This window comes from Canis lupus, chromosome 21, assembly GCF_011100685.1.
Source record: "Canis lupus familiaris isolate Mischka breed German Shepherd chromosome 21, alternate assembly UU_Cfam_GSD_1.0, whole genome shotgun sequence".
Taxonomy (NCBI): Eukaryota; Metazoa; Chordata; class Mammalia; order Carnivora; family Canidae; genus Canis; species Canis lupus.
This window is the reverse complement of record NC_049242.1, coordinates 1,895,298-1,909,289: the sequence shown is the minus strand read 5'-3', so window position 1 is coordinate 1,909,289 and position 13,992 is coordinate 1,895,298. Positions and strand designations below refer to the sequence as shown.

The 13,992-nt window shown below is 34.6% G+C and overlaps 1 protein-coding gene and 1 long non-coding RNA gene across 6 annotated transcripts in view; one reads left to right on the top strand and one right to left on the bottom strand.

Moving 5' to 3' along the window:
• Positions 1-13,992, top strand: part of CNTN5 (contactin 5) — a 1,277,333-nt gene that overhangs the window by 580,609 nt on the left and 682,732 nt on the right. The gene's annotated exons all lie outside the window — the stretch shown is intronic.
• LOC102154240 overlaps positions 1-13,992 on the bottom strand; it is a 97,895-nt gene that overhangs the window by 56,186 nt on the left and 27,717 nt on the right. For 3 of the 4 annotated variants that reach the window (XR_005375406.1, XR_005375404.1, XR_005375405.1), the window contains exons 2-4: positions 10,370-10,429; positions 9,153-9,301; positions 2,685-2,761 (exon numbers count right to left, since the gene is read on the bottom strand). This is a non-coding gene — a long non-coding RNA (uncharacterized LOC102154240). Of the gene's footprint in view, positions 1-2,684; positions 2,762-9,152; positions 9,302-10,369; positions 10,430-12,818; positions 12,963-13,992 lie in introns of all 4 variants that reach the window. The other variant, XR_005375407.1, reaches the window with a different exon arrangement.

Here is a 13,992-nt window from a genome sequence, read left to right as displayed (position 1 = left end):
CCCTGATTTCTCTGGGGTTCTTTAGCTTCATCTAGAATATTGTTTTGAATCTCTACCAAATATGTCATTCACATGCCCACATTTATCATGTGGAACATTCCAGTACTTCTCCCTAACATACACTTCTCCTATTTTGTTCTACTATTCAATCCTTATTTATCCTTCAGAATGTTGGCTATCATGCAGATGAAGCTTCTCTTAATTATCCAACTCAGAGTAATGTTTTATGCATTTAAAGCCCACTGAATATGTAGCACATACAATTCATTTGGCATAAATCAGATACGCACTTTCAAAATACTTTGTGTTATCCTGGTCTATCATGGTATTCAGAGTAATCTAACTACTGTGACAATCACTAAATATCCCAATGGCTTAAGCATGTAAAGTTTATTTTCCATTCAGGTTACCATCCCATCAATGTTGTTGATGGTAGTCTGTAAAAGAGAAAGAAGGCATCTGGAGCCTACATTCCCTTTTGCTTAGTGGCTGCAGGTTTTGCAGTCTTAAGGCCTGGGGAATCCTCTAGAGAATCTTGGCCATCTGGCCTGACCAGCTAAGACACAGGATGAGAAAGCAAGGAGGACCCTGTCCAAGCCTAATTGTGTAGGACATTTAAGTCACTCTAAGGATTTCAGTTTTTTCTCTGAAACATGGATTCATTCTAGGATTCTGACAAAGAAGGAACACAAACTTATGTTTTAAAGGAACTTTAGAAGGAAAGTGGGGAACTATAAGGAGGCTAATGCAGTAGTCCAGATTAGAAACAATGCAGCTTGGAACAGCATAACAGAGGAGGTGATGATGGTCAGTTTCTGGGCACATTTTAAAGTTATAGTTAACATTGCCCAATGGTTTGCATGTATGAGAAAGGAATCAGGGGTTATAAGGATCTGATAGATAAGCATTCAACAAATAAGCTTTAAAAAGAATGAGTAAATTTGTATACACACACACACACACATATATATTATATATATATATATATATAATATATATATATATATATATTTCTTCCTGCCAAGTCTGTTTTTTACAACTAATTTAGATATCTCTCTGACTTCTGGCACTAGATTTTCTCATATCAGTGGGGAGTGCTTTCTCCTCTATAATGACGCCGAAACCCAAATGCATATTTTAGGTATTTATGGATTAAGAGCATAAGGATTTTTTATCTTCTCTTGTAATATACCCTTGATTGTTAGAATGCCCAAATGATACATAATCAACAGACAGTTTTTTGTTACAGACCAACAAGGCATATGAGACATAAAAATTAAATGTAAACCCTTGTTACTAGAATGAAAGGAACTGTGAGTTCTTTACAGAATCTTTAAGTGATTCTTTCACATACTGGGGATCCCCATCAGTGCAATTTCAACCTTTATCCACCTTTATTAAAATCACATACTGTCATGCGGCCACAAAAGCATAATATAACAGAATATTATTTCTTTATTTTATCTGTACTGTCTTCATCATAGAAAATAGTTTTATTTCTGGGGTTGCAGAAACTAATTCTTTATGAAGCAAAAGGAAACATAGAGATACTTAGATATGGTCAAAAAATTAATGTTTAACATATTTTTATGTAGCTTCATATTTCCTATCAACAAAAGCCTACCATTTAAAAACTGTTCATATATTGTTTCCCACCTCATGTATTCTTCTCCCTTATCTATTTGTGCAGGGGATCTGGACCAGAATATGCAGCTCCTGCCATTTCCTCATGATTTGGATTATGTTCATCCCTACTTTTGAGTGTTTTCTAGAATCTGTCTTCTATCACAGCACCATGCCAAGATGAGGCCAATCACTGGAGTGTGCTAGTTAACTTAATATATATGTTTGCCAGGTGTTCACAGGGTGAAGCACATCCTCTCTTTTATATACAAAGATGAGGGGTGCCTGGTGGCTCAGTGGTTGAGTGTCTGCCTTTGACTCAGGGCGTGATCCTGGAGTACTGGGATCGAGTCCCACATCAGGCTCCTTGCATGGAGCCTGCTTCTCCCTCTGCCTGTCTCTGCCTCTTTCTCTTTATGTCTCTCATGAATAAATAAATAAAATCTTAAAAAAAAACACCTATATATACAAAGATTCTGGAGTGACTAAGTACAGTTTTCTCTCCAGTGCTCATGCACTTTAACCAGAGTTTGGTATAGAAATATCTGATGACTATAAGTTCTACACAGGCTGGATTTTTTTATCTACCTAGAATAGACTCTATTATTCATACATAATATATCCAGTATCATAGTACACATTTCACTGGATTCAGCAGACAACTTTATTGTGAAGAAGCATTTTAGTCTCAAACTTATATGACTAATCTTTCACTTCTCTAGCACTGTGGATGATAGTGTTTATTTCATTTGCTACAAGTGTTTGATTGGTAACAGCTTTCCTGAGTGGAGTGCTTTGGTTGGTAGCTTTTTCCATTATGTCAGTAGTGTGAAGAGTTCCAGCTAATGCAGACAAGTGAGGCTTTAAAACTCTGCCTATCTAGGGGATATTGCTAATATCTAGACAAAGCTTGCACCCACAAGGCAGCCTTCATCTGTTTGGGTGTGTGCGTTTAGCTACTTATGTAAGCTCAATTCATATTATTGTTCTTCACCTGTGCACTGTTAAGAAGAGCAGTACACATTAGGGAGAGGTAAAGGTTAACTGTGTGATCCACTTACCATATAATAAGATATAGTCAGGTATGCGGTTCACCTTGGCCTGTTCCATCAATATGAGCTCTTAACTTGGAATGCAACTGTGAAAAGAAGTACTTTAGTTACAAAGCAATAGGTAGCATCAATTTTGCTCAGCACAAAACTGAGCACAAAACTGTAGGTGGTTAACACTGGCTTGCCAAACCGCTGTTAATGGTAGCACTTTAGATGAGTACGGCTCTGTAAGTGGTAGCATTTAAACTCAGCATAACAATGTAAAAGGTGGCACTTTCATCTAATTTAAAAAGACTCTAGTGTGATTATTCTCACTTTCTAGTTGATTTTTGATAAGACACATAATTGATAATGTAGACTATTTCCATTACCATTCTTAGCAAGTCACAGGACATTAAATTAATACTAAGTAAAAATATTTGTACAAGTTTCCTCAGTATCAATGATTTTTCTCATATATATGATTCATTCTTTGTTTTCAAATAAGTAAATTCAGAATGAAAATAATATAAACCTCTCAAACATGTTTTTTTAAACAAGTATTAAAACATAACAGGTAGAGTGCAATTTTGTCAAGCAATCTATAGAAGGGCAAAATTAAATATACAACACGAAATAAGAGCATATGATAAACTATAGAGTAAATAGATTATGAAATACCAGGTTTTTTCCAAAATTTTCTTCTAAACAAATAACTAGTAACATTGTGTCTAAGATGCTATAAATATCAATTTCTAAAGCTTCATTGAGTTCTTTCTTTCTCTTCCAAATAGCTACTATTACACTGTAAATATACTGTTAGTTGCAGACAACATTGTGCTTCTTATCAGTAAAATCAATAAATATTGAACATCAGTGTGGTACATTGTGTCCCTGAAAAGGCTCTTTAGCCTTTTAAAACCTTCCTGCTCAAAGTGTAGGTCCTGGCCCAGACCCATCAGTACCACCTGAGACTTCCAGGACATACAGGATCTTACCCCCAACCTGCTGACTCAGAATCTGCATTTTAACAAGATTTCTTTGATTTATACACTTTAATGTTTGAAAAAGCAACAGTATAAATGACCTAGATAATCTTTAGGGTCTTGCTTTATGAAGATTCTATCCAGGGCCCAGGCATCCCAATCAAAATTAGAGCTTCTGTAGGATAGATCAAGAAGCTGTTAGTGAATTATGTAAGAGATATAATTTGACTTTGTTTAACTTTTCTGATCCACTTCAGGACTTTTATAAAATTTCCAGAAGTCATCCACTTCCTGGCTGAGAAATGCCGCTTTGTTCCAAATGATAGGAGTAGGATATCATTAGTTCAATGACTTGGAATCCTACTAGAGGATCCAGATTTGGTCACTGACTATCCTACATTTAAAACAATAAGATCAAGGAGGTTCTCCTCTAAACTCAAAACGATGTAGAGATTTCTGTTCTCATCTATGCAATGTCAATAAAGGATCACAGCAAACTACCAAAATCTATCTCTTGTATGAATCTTTCATTTAACATACATTTATTCAGCCAATATTTTTTAATATTTCATATGCAGTCACCAAAAGTCATGAAATTGGGGAAAACTCATATATTTTAATAGGCTTAATGTTAAAAAATCCTAAAGAAAATGATCTTAAATCTAATAAAAGTATCATTATATGTCTTTGTTTTAGAATTCAACTTAACATTGCATACTTATTAGTATACTGAGGAACTATGGAGATAGACAATAAATATGCAGGCAGAGGATAGCCCTCTCATTCAACTGGATTTTTAGTGTTAGTACATAGCTAATTCTCTATTCAGATTTTCCCTGATGAAATGCTGGAAGTTGACTATTTCTATGCATTACAAAATATAAATTACTTTTCAGTGTTGTGGAAACAACATTTCATCAATATAAAAGGACTTCTCTTTGCTAAACTATAAAACCCAATGATGCCCACCGGACAAAATAATTCAAAATCTCATAAATGAACAAATCATAATAATCACAATTAATTATATTGTGTTGAAATAGTCATGTTTATAAAACTACTATAATTGAAAAATGGTTACATGCTCTGGTCTATTATTGATTCTGTTATATATGAGAAGTTTTCTTAAACCAAAAAGTACCAGAAAAAATAAATAACATTTAGTTCTTGGGAGAACTTTTCTTTATGTCTCAATTTTCAGATAATATACACAATATTCTTTCATAACTCATCTGCCTGATACATTACAGTTAAAAAATGATTTCTTGGGACACTTGGGTGGCTTGCTTGAGCATCTGCCTTCAGCTCAAGGTGTGTTCCCGGGGTACTGGGATCGAGTCCCGCATCAGTCTTCCCACAGGGACCCTGCTTCTCCCTCTGCCTGTATCTCTGCCTCTCTCATGAATAAATAAATAAAATCTTAAAAAACAAAATGGTTTCTCATCTAGAAGTATCTTCTATTGTATATATTTTTAAAAACACAATAGCATGATTCATTTAAGTAATAAGTAGAATTGAACATCTATATAGCCAGATATAAGCAAATATAAAGTTTGATTTTCATGAACTGTTGAGCTCTGAAGCTTCAATTTCCTCCTGTGTCAAGTGGTTAATTCTCAACAAATCCGTTAAACTCACTGTGCTCCAGTAATATTTTCAGTCACTTCAGATTTGAATAGTTTAATATCAAATAGAGATTTAGAAATTTTAACTATTTCTAACCTTTACCTTTTTGTTATTGACTCTAAACTTTCAAGACTTCAAGCTCACCCAAAAAGTGAACAGGATAGCTTATAAGGAGTGGAGTCTCTGTTTATGTTTAGGATGCTCTGAGGGAAAACATTTTCCTTAGTTGGTGCTCAATTACCAACTGGTAATCAATCACCGATTGCTAGAAACCGTATTGGCACTGGTTCTATCCAGCTGTGGTTTGTCACATGCTTAACTTTGCAGCTCATGTAGCCTCTTGTCCTGGCCCTTCTGTGTGGTACAAGGTGTTCCTCATGTGTCCATCGGCCACTTCCTCCTAGCTGCCTGGAATTATACAGAAAAATGACCAACAATTTTTCTCTAGATGCTCAATAGGTGATCTATCCCATGGCTGTTAGGGGTTTTTCCACTTCTGGCTGGTTTCTTCAAGTGAGGCAGGGGAGTGGTGACCCACTGAAAGTTCTAGCATCTTTCCTCAGTTGTCTGAGTCTCTGGACCATTGATTCTTTCCTAGGTCACTTCCATGCTTTAGGAATAGGAAGCTCTCCTTGATGTTTTTCTCCTTGCTGTGATAATCTCCTGTCTCTTTCTAGTATTTACCTACAATTCTGAGCGATTAAGATGTGTCTGGAGACCGGTGCGTGGAGCCTGCTTCTCCCTCTGCCTGTGTCTCTGCGCCTCTCTCTCTCTCTGTGACTATCATAAATAAAAAAAAAAAGATGTGTCTGGAGAGGGACGCCTAGGTGGCTCAGCGGTTGAGCATCTGCCTTCGGCTCAGGGCATGATCCCGGGGTCCTGGGATGGAGTCCCACATCGGGCTCCCTGCATGGAGCCTGCTTCTCCCTCTTCCTGTGTCTCTGCTTCTCTCTCTGTGTCTCTCATAAATCTTTAAAAAAATGTGTCTGGAGAGTCCTCTGGTGGGAAAAATCCATATAGTGAGCCTGATGGCCGTCTTCCTTATTTCTAGATATCCCTGCCTACTGTGGAAGCTATGCCAAGGATAATAATCTTAGACTGTCCAAGTATGGCTCTCTAAAGCTATTTACACCAATTCTATTCTGCAGGCCCTTTTATACTCTGTGTGTGTATCTGTGTGTGTGTGTGTGTGTGTGTGTGTGTGTGTGTCAGAGAGAGGGGTCCTTTTTGCTTCCTTAATATGGGAGAGCTTGGTTCTTGTCTCATGGAGTCAAAGAATGAATCTCACAGACAACAGAGAGTGAACAAAGTGATAGAAGTTTATGGAGAGATATAGAGAAAGCTCTCAAAAATGAGAAGGGCTCTGACAGGGTTGCCACTGAGGACTTTTGTCTGTCTTTTATGGGTAAATTTCTTGTTCATATCAGGATAGATATTTAGAACAAATATGGTGGACTTGTAACAAACAAGATGTTTCTTTGTAAATATGAGCACAAACAAGGTGTCCCTTTCTCTCTGGTTAGTATCTCCTCCATAACATTTCTCTACATCTGGGGTTTCTGTGAGTCTAGTAGCCATTAAGGGGGATACTCCCTAACAATTTGGAGCTAGGGAGCCAGGTTTATTTTTTCTGTTTTTACTGTTTTATCTCTATATGGGTAGGAGGCTGACCCTGGGGCTTTTTGGTGTACTTGGGGTTTATGGGAACCCACAGATTCCTGGAAGCCTGACTCTGGGCCTTTCCCTTATCCTTCCCTACCTAGCCCCGTCTGCCCCTAACTTGTTCCTACATCAATATCTTAGTGGAAGATTAGAGGAGTGTGCACTTTGAAAAGGCACTTAAAAAAATTAGAATCCAAAATGTAGGTCCCCCTCCCCGCCTTAGGAATGAGCTAGAAGTCCATCATTTCTTATTTAGCACTCAGATGGAAAGAGAGAGCTGATAACTTTAGGGAACAAGAAAGGACATGTCTAGGTGATACTTCACCTCATCACATTATATGTGATCATAAAATATTACTAATACTACCGTAGAACTTTAAGGCTTTCACATTAGGGAACAATTCACATTTTAATATATATGGAAAACATCATTTTTACTGGATTGCAATGATGTATTTCGTTTTACCCATGATAAATGTTAAAGTCGATTTTTAAAATGCTATAAAACTCAAAAATATGCCTGTGAGACATATATATATGTATAAATATATGTATATATACCTTTAATAGCATCCTTTATTAATCAAATAAGATTAGGAAATTGAATTCAATTAAGTTATGAGTGGTAACAGCTAAGAAAATAAAAATTATTAGTCATAGTTACACTTCGAATCTACTTGTGAAATGCTGAGGTTAATTATTTTCAAAGCAGGAGACCACTGTATCCTGCTGACACAAACTATGTCTAAATAAATACCCTTAAATATCAATTGGTCATTTTGAGATTTTTTTTTATATATACATAAGACATCTACATTCTGGAAGCATTGAGAATTGGATTTTTTTAGATAACCATAATAACCCCCTATAATCATTTTACTGAGTTGATTTTTTTTAAAAGTGTTTCCACTTTTTATAGGCTACAAATCAATGTGTAACTATAGAAGACAATTTTATGATATGTTTATTATAAACATATCAAAACATTATAACAAAAACTGATATAAAATGTTAGTTGCCTATTCAATAACATTTCATTTTGAGATTATTACACAGGAGATTTTGCACAGGAATGCAAAAAGAGGGATTTTAAAAGGATTTTATTTACCTATTTATTTTATATATAGAGAAAGAGAGTTTGTGCACATGAGTGAAGGGAGGGACAGAGAGGGAGGCAGAGAGGGAGAGAATTTCTAGCCGACTCCACCCTGAGCACAGAGTCCCATGTGGGTTTGGTCTCTTGACCCTGAGATCAAGATCTGAGCTGAAACCAAGAGTCAGCTGCTTAACTGAATGAGCCATCCAGGTGCTTCAAAAGGCTGTTTTCATTAAAGCACAGGAATAGGACTCATGGGCAGAAAGAGCTGCTGAGATTGTTTTCATGTTATTTCCAAATACCATGTTTTGTCCTAAAAGGCACAGATGTTATTCCATTATATATTTTATAGTAAAGAAAGATAGTTTATACTAATTATATAGAAAGCAATTTTAATCTCATATTAAATTGCTTTCTTTTCCACCAAATACCAATGTTAGTATGTTTATACCAGACCAGGTCCTATGTTCAAATGTTTCTCATGATCCTTAGGTGGCCATTTCCAATTTCTCAATCATACAAAAAAAATTTATTAGAAGTTTACAGTGAATTTAATGATGTGTTATTAGATTTATAAGCAGACACTTTGACAAAAGTTTAAAATCCAAAATTTTAAATGACAGATTTACAAAACATTTAGAAATCAATAAAAATAGATAATAAATAAGGAAACTCCACAAGGTTTATACTACTTTAAAATTAGGGAGAAAAAAAATCTTCCCAATTATAATAGGACTTAAGATTGGCTTTTACGGAATGATTTTTAAAAAAGCATAATTTGTCTAAATTTTAAATGTGTCAACAAATTACTTTCTATGTAAGCAAATTAAGACCAGCATAGAAAGTTCATGTTCCCTTCTGAAATAGAATATTGTGATCTAATGCAACCTACCACAAATTAATGTAGTACATTTAATTATTTGCATAGTCATTATTACAGTTCATGTTAATTAGGTTTAAATTGTAAGAGTAAGGCCAATGACTAACTTTGTCGCCTTCAAATGTTGCCTGAGCACAAGTGAGCTAAGGATCCAGTCAGTACACATCATCATCTGCCCCAGTTTTCTAGGACAAACTGCCCCTCCTCAACCCATGGAATGAGTAGTTAACCCAGGAGGATTAGGGTACCTTATTCTGGAATCCTCAGCTAGCCTTCTGCAACTAACGAATCAGCTCAGGAGGGAGATAAGCAGAAGCCAAATTTGTCAAGCAATCTCATAGAAAGAGTTCTCCACCAGTGTTGAAATATCTAGTTGATTTGAAGGAAGGTTCTCCATCTCAGAAAGGGATAAAAATGGCACATTACTTACATCATATAAGATCAAGGCAGAGTTTTTGTACCCTGTATCATTCTACTTTGCCTCCTTATAAAATGGGACAGAAGAGAGACTAAAATAAGCTTAATGAGAAAGACTCCATTGCCATTGGGAATAAGTTCTGATCTCTAATAAGGAATTTTAGCTTCTCTTTTCTTTTCCCAGCTGTGCATATTAAGAAAAATTCTGTTTAGCATAGAAATAAGAAAACTAAACTAAACTAAAAGCAACCCAGAGAGATGTTTTCAGGAAGTTCAAAGGTTTTTGTTGTTGTTGTTTTCCCAGTTGATCACTTTTGATCACCAAGAAACTCTTCACATAGTTTTCCTGACACTGAATTTCTCCTATATTGTCACTGGGTAATCAGCCTAGTGCCTTTTTTCTGTATATACTCTGCCAAATACTTATTTACTCTTTGTATGTGTCTGTCTTCCGTGCTAAGCTAAACATCAAAGATCATGTCTATCTTATTTCCCACTTAATCTCCAGGTTTGGCACTTGATAGGTATAAAATTTGATAAATAAATTTCTGACTTCATTTATTAACTGCCTGTGATTTATTCTCAAATTATATCCTTAGTTTTGATTTTTATCCAACATGTTGAAAGTGCAACTTACCCATTCTTATATTTTCTACTTTATAATCTCAAAGTAACTTAGTCAATCATCAGGTTTAATATATATATGTATATATACACATATATTATATAATTTACATATATAATACACATAAAATATACATATAAAATTTATAATTTAATGCACAAATATATTAATATATTTATATATTTAATAATAAATAAATTTATATGTTTTATATATAGAATATATAGTATACAAAATATATTTTATATATGTTATATATAAATTTATATGTTAATATCTATTTTATATATAATGTATAAATATATGTGATAATATAAGATATATAAACATAATATATATGTGTGTATATATATATATATATATATATATTTCTTCTTCTTCTTTTTTTTTTTTTTTTCTTTTGGCTCTCTTATGCTCACTTACTTTTCTTTTTCCCTGGATGTCTCATCTCCCGCTGATAGTTTGTTCCCTCGGAGGGATCTTCTACAGATTGATAATAGAAAAGATCCTATAAACTTTACTCAAAGATGTCCTTTGCTAGTAAGAAATAATCTAAATTCACTTGATATTTAAAAAATTCCACAGGAATTTCTACCACTATCTTTCCAGATCTATTACACATCAACTCTTCACCAAAACACATTGCTAAACAACCCACCTGTATTTCTCCTTTGCTAACACCACACCCTCAAATCTCTCTTTCCTCAAGTCTTATCCTATGGAGATTAATCAGTCTTACTGTCTCCATGGAAATCTTCTTGATCTTCCTCAGTACATTTGCTGGCTTCCTCTCTGAACTGTCATGTTGCTTTCTCTCTGGGCCAGGCATTTGCCAAAGCTGCATATGCTATTTATGTTTATATGTAAACTTCACACATTTACACTTAATTTATTTAAGGATAGAGACCATGTCCTATACCCTTTTAGGCAAATGACATTACTATATTTACAAAATGCATAGTTGTTTAACCTATACACTAAGTGGTTTAAATATTACAAGTTCCCAACTTGTTAGATAAAATATGAGTTATCAAGAATATAATAATAGATATATCATGTAGATAAATGAAGAGATGCAGACAAGAGAATTACTCTGAGTTAGAGAGAATTTCTTGTAGAAATACTTCATGTTTAATAAATATGAGTCTCATTTTATATATTTACCTCTAGCTTCTATTATTACTTACTTTATTGAGTAATTAATCAAAAGATAAATGCATTTTTTAAAGATTTTATTTATTTATTCATGAGAGACATAGAAGAAGAGAGTCAGAGACACAGGCAGAGGGAGAAGCAGGCTCTAAGCAGGGAGCCAGATGTGGGACTCCATCCCAGAACTCCAGGATCACGCCCTGAGCTGAAGGCAGACGCTCAACCACTGAGCCACCCAGGCGTCCCAAGAGGAAAAACATTTTTGTTGAAGAATAGAAATGCATTTAGTGGGTAGAAATAGAATTAATTAACTTGTTGAACTCATGGGTGATATTTAAGGGGAAAGCTCAGTATTTATACTCTTAAGACCTAAAGAATGAGGTGAGTCAAGAGCACAAAGTTTCAATAAAAAGAGCAAAAGATCCAGAGGAAAATATACTGATCAGGCACAATTTCTAGTTATACCAGTTGAGAACCCCATCCATATAATAATGATATTATAAGGAAACAAATCTTGTGCAAATGAACTATAACTAAGATAGAGCATCACATAGTCTAGCTAGCACTACACCATGAGAATATCTGGCAGAGGGTTTGTGCAATGTAATGAAATGATCTCAAAGGTTCATGTGAACTCAAAACTTTCCCCTACAAACCTATTGTATCATTTACTGAAAGTAGTCTTAAGTTTTAATAAAATATTTAATGAATCTATGTTACCCTATATAGCAGCTAAGCTGCATACTAGGAGTTGGAAATCTTTGGTTACTGGTAATCGTTGCGGGCTGATGCCTTGCTTACTTGTTCAGCAAACTTCTCAGCAAGGAGAATAAAGCATACCAAAACAACAGGGTTAGAAGAGGGAGTAAAGGTAGTGAATCGAGTTGGATTGTGTTCCCCAAGAAGAAATATTTTGGAGTTCTAGCCCCCAGCATATTGGAATGTGACCTCATTTGTAAATATGTTTGTTTTTTTTTTTATGGAAGCAATCAAGTTAAAATAGTTCATTAGGACAGTCCCTAATTCCAGCATGATTCATATCTTTATAAATTAAAGAGGAAACTTGGACACAGAAACAGGCATGCATAGAGGAAAGCCATTGGGAAGATACAGAGTGAAGACAGCCATCTACAAGCCAATGAGAGAAGCCTAAAACAGACACTTCTCTCACCACCCCAGAAGGAGCCAACCCAATGAATATGATGATTTCAGACTCTTAGCCTCCAGAACAGCAACATACTACATTTCAATTTTTTAAGCCACTCAGTCTGTTGCTCTTTGTTACAGTAGCCCTAGCAAACTAATAAAAAGCAGTGAATTTACCCAATTAAATTTTTCATCTTTATGCATATATATGTATATAGATTATTATAACTGGAGCAGTGTACTTCTAGGTAAGTGTTAAGTCTTAAGGCAATAGTTATGCATATTCATTAAGTGGTGATCATAGAACTGTACGAGTATTATAATTTTGCAGTGGGAATAAACATTACAATATGACCTGTTAAAATCTGTTTCAATGCTATTCTCCTTTCTAACTGATGAATATGCAGCTCCATTTCTTAAGCCTGTCCTTAAGCTTTGTATGTCAGTTTGACATGATTATTCCCAAATGTCCACCTTTATTCCTGGAATTGACATTGGTATGACTAATGATACAAATATCTTAGAATGAATTATTTTAGATCAATCAATATATAAAAATCCAAGTAGCATTCACATTTTTGTCCTCTTGCTCTTTGTTTATTCATACTTTACATATGTAAACTGGCCTAATATTACAATACTGATTTCTATCTAGAAGGCATCTCTTCTGTGTGATTTTGAAGTCCCAGTCTTTTTTTCCTCTAAAATTCTCAGCTATCTGTAAAGAAATAAAGATATATGGAAGATACATTAAAACAAAAAAAGAGCATCAAAACACACAGCAAAATTTAAAGGATATATCTAATAACTATTTTTGTTTCAATAGAAGCATATTCTTTTAGATCCAGAAGTTCTAAAAAAGTATCCACATGAAAATGTTAATAATACACTTTCTACATGAGAATCTAGTATAGAAATTTTACTTGATGAAATTAAAGTGCTTTAGTTGGAATTTTGAAATACTTTTGTGAAAAAAAAGATCTTGGACACATAACTCTGTAGCAGTGAATATTAAAAGATATTACATTCTCCAGAAATACTGATTTCTGGTGGGGTGTTTATCACCTCTTATATGTGTACCTGTCATAGCTCTATAATCCCAAATTTCCCATGTTTACTCCTTAGATACTATGCATGTAGTTGTGGAATTATACACAAAGATAATTAATGATTTGTCCATTGACAGCAACAAATTATATTCCATAGTGCTTAATTTGGGATTTGAGAACACTGAATCATAATTTAACACTGGCTCAGGCAGCATTTGGATAAGGCCAAATCAGAGAAAAGAGAAGTCAGAAGTCCAGAAATGCTGACAACATTATGTAAAATTCTAAAACTTCAAGATTAAGTTAGGCCAAAATAAATATGAATATCACTATTTAAAAGGTGCAAGGCAAGTCAAGTACCCAAAAAAAGAGTGCATGAACGACAACAAAGAGGGAAAAAAAGGAAAACAAACAAACAAACAAACAAACAAACAACGGTGTATTGCTTATCTTCAATAATGCCAGGTATCATTAGGTACGTATTACGTAGTTCACGTATATCATGTGATGCTCAGTCTTAGGAACATCAATGTATGAATTACCCATATTCTAACTTCATTGAGGGCTGTTTATATCAAGTTATGCCCATCTTTCATGCTGATGTTTTTCATGTCCATGGTAGCAGATGGAAATCAAATGATCAGTAGTCATCCAAATAGCAAGTAATCAGGTCTAGATAGTTTGGGACTGACAGTGAGA